Source organism: Perca flavescens, chromosome 24 (genome assembly GCF_004354835.1).
Source record: "Perca flavescens isolate YP-PL-M2 chromosome 24, PFLA_1.0, whole genome shotgun sequence".
NCBI lineage: Eukaryota > Metazoa > Chordata > Actinopteri > Perciformes > Percidae > Perca > Perca flavescens.
The window spans coordinates 10,041,926-10,046,885 of record NC_041354.1 but is presented as its reverse complement, the minus strand read 5'-3'; positions in this window follow the sequence as shown (position 1 = coordinate 10,046,885).

Sequence of the window (4,960 nt, the reverse complement as noted above, 5' to 3'; positions counted from 1 at the left end):
TTTTTTAGCAGAGGGGGTGGTTTCAAAATGTTGGTCCTGAGATAGATATAGACTTTTATTTAAATCTGTCAAATCACAGAAAAATTAAATGAACCTTTAGTACAAATACACACAATACTATGTAAGGCCACATTCAGATAAACAACAGCACTGTAGGGCTGCACAATTAATTGCCATTTTAATCAAAATCGCAATATGGACTAGTGCAATATCCAAACTGCAGGAGGGTAAAATATTTGTTAAAGGCAAAATATGTTTCAAACCATTCAGAATTAGGTATTGTGGTGCTGCAGAGATGTCCCAACCTACAAATAGTATTCTACAGACTAAAGAAAACATCTTTGTTTGGTACAGATCCTCGCAAAAAAAAACCAAAAACACTATAATCATTTTCATTTTTTCTTTATTTTAAAAAGGTCCCATGGCATGAAAATGTCACTTTATGAGGATTTTTTTAACGTTAATATGCATTCCCCCAGCCTGCCTATGGTCCCCCTGTGGCTAGAAATGGTGATAGGTGTAAACCGAGCCCTGGGTATCTGAGAAAATGAAAGGTCAGATGAGCCGATCTGGAATCTTCTCCTTATGAGTTCATAAGGAGCAAGGTTACCTCCCTTTTCTCTGCTTTGCCCGCCCAGAGAATTTGGCCCACCCTTGAGAGACATCATGGCTTTCAAACTGGCAAAGTGGCAGCTGGTCAAGGCCACACCCCCACCCTTCACCTTGACCCCCCCGTCACCTCCTCAATAGCTACAGACACAGAAATGGCACATACTAAGGAAAGCTCACTGTGGGACTGGCTCTAGTAGCTGTAATTCTGCACCAAGGCAGAATTTCGGGAAAGAGACTTCAGATACAGTAATAGGGGACCACTAAGGTCTATATAAAAGAGACTTCAGATACAGTAATAGGGGACCACTAAGGTCTATATAAAAGAGACTTCAGATACAGTAATAGGGGACCACTAAGGTCTATATAAAAGCATCCAAAGAGCACCATGTCGTGGGACCTTTAATATTTTTCAATGAAAATGAGAATAATGATACAAAAATGATCATTTCCTCCAATTCGTGAATTATATTGTAATCACAATATCAGTCAAAATAATTGCCATTAGATATTTTCCTCCTATTGTGCAGCTCTACAGCAATAATGAAAAAATGCAGCCCCTTCATTGATTTGAATGTGTCATCGCAGAAGCAAAAAAAACAAAGTTGAACCAGGCTCAACTTTCGCTACAATGCAAAAGCAAAGTCATTCGGCAAGACACTGCTAGGTGCAAGCACACAACCCGCGTAGATTACTTTGTAATATGAACACTATACTGTATTTCTACTGTGTACCTTGCAATCATCACGCCAAAAGAAAACTATGAGCGCCATGAGTATAAAATCCTTCCTCATAATATTATAAAAATAATACATTTAGTCAGTGTATGCAATAGCAAAGGTTTGGTGCCATACATGTGGATCTTGAACCAGTTAAATAAAAAAAATATAACCATCAAGTACAGTTTTTTTCCATCAGCTGGCCTTTGACAATTTAGAGCAATTATATGAGCTCAATAGCAGTTACACTTAAACACACACACACACAGTGTATCTCATGTGGCTTCTCTAGTGTCTTATTTCATTTGTCGTTGGTAAGTTTGACAGTAACTGTGTACTGACACTGCAGCTATAGGTGCAAATCAAGTTTGTTAAGCACATGTTGTAAAATCACAACTTTTGTGATCCCTGGCAACATGTGACCCTTTTACCAGTGAAATTATGTCTTATGGTTAAAAATAACCAGATTCCTTATACAGAAGGGCACTTAAGAAAAGTAAGATCACAAACAAGTAAAACATCTGAACTCATGTAAATGACAATGAAGCAGAAACAGAGCTATACAGGTCCCATGGTGTTTCTAAAGATGTGCCAAGCTTCAGGTACAATTCAGCAACTGGATTTATTCGGTGATTTAAAATATTATCTCAGCATGTGGCTATGTCTTCTTTATATCCTTTACCAACAAATCAACAAGGTCTCAGCTGTATACAGCTTAGTAGCAGTATTAGTAGGAATAAAATTCCATAAATACTCAAATGCTGGGTTTCTGTATGTGACATCAACTGCTTCAAGTTTCTGACTTGATTAAAGTTAGAGTAAAATGGCTGATGAGTATTTACTCCTTATAAGCTAGAGCTAGACAAAAGGGGTTAAAGCCAAAATCTTTTAAAACACAGCAGTGTGCATGCGTGTGTGCTTCTACAAAACATTGAAACTTAAATACAAACTTCAAATTTCACAGAAAAACGGGAATGTTAGCAACAAAATACTAGCAGAACAGTAAAGCTCTGTGGTCAAATGTGCCCTCTGTTGGCTAAATAGTGTAACAACAATAAAAAAGCAACTGGAATGATGGAGTATTGCTTGTTAAGTGATTCCAGTAATAGCTGTACACGTTACTTAAAACTAACAACATACACATGTGCACATTATATGGAACATGAATAAAGTAGCTTAAAGGGATACGCCACCGTTTGTTGAAATAGGGCTTACACGGTCTCCCCTAGCTATAGATAGGTGGGCCAACGCATTTTTTGTGCATGCATTGTTTTAGTCTGGTGCAACACCGGCAGCGCCGCCACTAGTTAGCTTAGCATAGTGAATGGAATCCTATGTTGCCGGTTAGCATGTTGTGAGTAAAAGTGAGCCAACAAAAGACAAAAAAACAACCTAATTACTTACACTGAGACAAAAAATGCGCTGGCCCACCTATCTACAGCCAGGGTAGACCGTGATAAGCCCTATTTCAACAAACGGTGGCGTATTCCTTTAAACAAATAGTCACTTCAAGACTTGTTTGGACAAGTGGTTAAATTGGCAAATGTACGTCTGGTCAACTTCCTTTTTCTATAGGAACCATCCACTGTCTCATCCACTGCAAGGGAAAGCTATGAAGAACTACAATACTGTAGCAAACCCCATGGAACCCCATGTTCCCCTAGCAAACTAGGTATTATGTATTATTTTGTGTGTGTGTGTGTGTGTGTGTGTGTGTGTGTGTGTGTGTGTGTGTGTGTGTGTGTGTGTGTGTGTGTATGTGTGTGTGTGTGTGAAAGAGAAGGGTCGGAGGACAGCCGACATTTATTAACAACTGTTGCTCCACTCGATATAAAGAGGCATAAAATCAATCAACCTGATTGGTAGACAAGTGGGAGGGTGAGAGTACAGAGGGCTGGAGAGGAAGTCATACAGCACAAATAAAAAATAAACAGTGGAGGAAGAAGTACTCAGATTCTCTACTTGAGTAAAAAAAAAACAATACCACCTTGTAAAAATCTTCCATTACAAGTTGAAGTCCTGCATTTGAAATCCTAAATTAAGATTTTATCAGCTACATTTATTAAAAGTATTAAAAGTTAAAGTACTCGTTTTGCAGAAAACCTGTTCTTGTGACTGACATAATGAATGACAATATTAATACTGATGCATCAATGTGTTAGCAGCAGTTTACTATAGCTGCTCGAGATGGAGCTAGTTTTAACTACTTAGCCAGTTTAGAGATAAATCTGAGGGGTCGTGAGATGATTAATGGGAGAGGAGAGAAAACAAAACTAAGTTCTGATTCACATACTGCATTCATTTTTTGTAGGCTTTTCTCTAACCCTTTTTGTCAAATATTGAAGTTAGTCTATTTGTAAGTAGAAGATTAATGCATGGTAGTCTACAATCACTTAAACAAAATGAATTCAGTATCTGAATCACTAATTGGGATTCAGTTATTGGTGAGAAAAAAGGGAAACGCTTGGAAGAACAGCAGAAAAACGTCAGCTTTCTGCCACTTGGACTCCATTCAGCATTGAGAAGGGGGATACACACTAACTAGATTAATTTGTTTCTGCACTTGTAAGAGGTGACAGTCAGCAGTGTGATGCAGTCTGTGTCCCATATTTAGCCTCCGCCAACATGAAACAGGCTTATCACCTCTCGTCTGTTCAGTGACGCTCTGGCCCATTTAAACCATAGGGGCCAGACTGGGGCCAGCTGAATTAACTCTGAAACTAAGCGTTCATTTCAAAGGCTTGTGTTCACATAAAAAAAAAAAGTGCACACATATATATATATATATATATATATATATATATATATATATATATATATATATATATATATGACTTACACACAGCAGACACAAATATACAGTACTACAAAGCTTATGCTCTGATACTTTGTAGGCCTACAGATCAGTACTGAATACTGAGAAAACATTCACAGATCTGAAACTTTTTGTTCACATAAAAACGTACCAATGCCAGGGTTAACTCCACCTCATCTTGTGCCAGTCTGACATTAATTCAGTTCAAGGTCCTGCACATACATCTTTCCAAAGCTAAACTTAATAAACTTTGTAATACAAGTGATACATGTGACAGATGTTCTCTGTCACCAGCCAGTCATACACACACGTTTTTTTTCCTGTCTGAGATTAGGCTCATTCTGGTCCTCTTTCTACAGTAGTTTTTCAAAAGCTCTAAACAAGCCAGTGCTTTGAAGTCCTTTAACCTCCAAGAATGAAGAATTCACACACTTCACCAACAGGGAAAGCAAGTCTATCGCTTTTGCATCTCTGATGGCCCGCAGACGTATTTTACTTCATTGGAAGGACAAGAATCCTCCCTCCCCTAACTCTTGGCTAAAGGATCTAATGTCTAAATGTCCCATTTTACTTTTATTTTTTTTGGTTTAGTTACTGTTCACCCCTCCTGTTTTTGTTCTGAGGGGGGAGGGGGGTAAAAGGAGGGGGGGGGGGAAATGGGTGAAATGTATCCTTACTGGTTGAACATGTATTGTGTATTGATAACCCAATAAAGATTTGTATAAAAGAAAAGAAAAAAGTACCAATGCATGTATCAAATACATGACTTACTCACTCTTATCTTTTGCATGGTAAACATACAGTATCGCCTACAAGG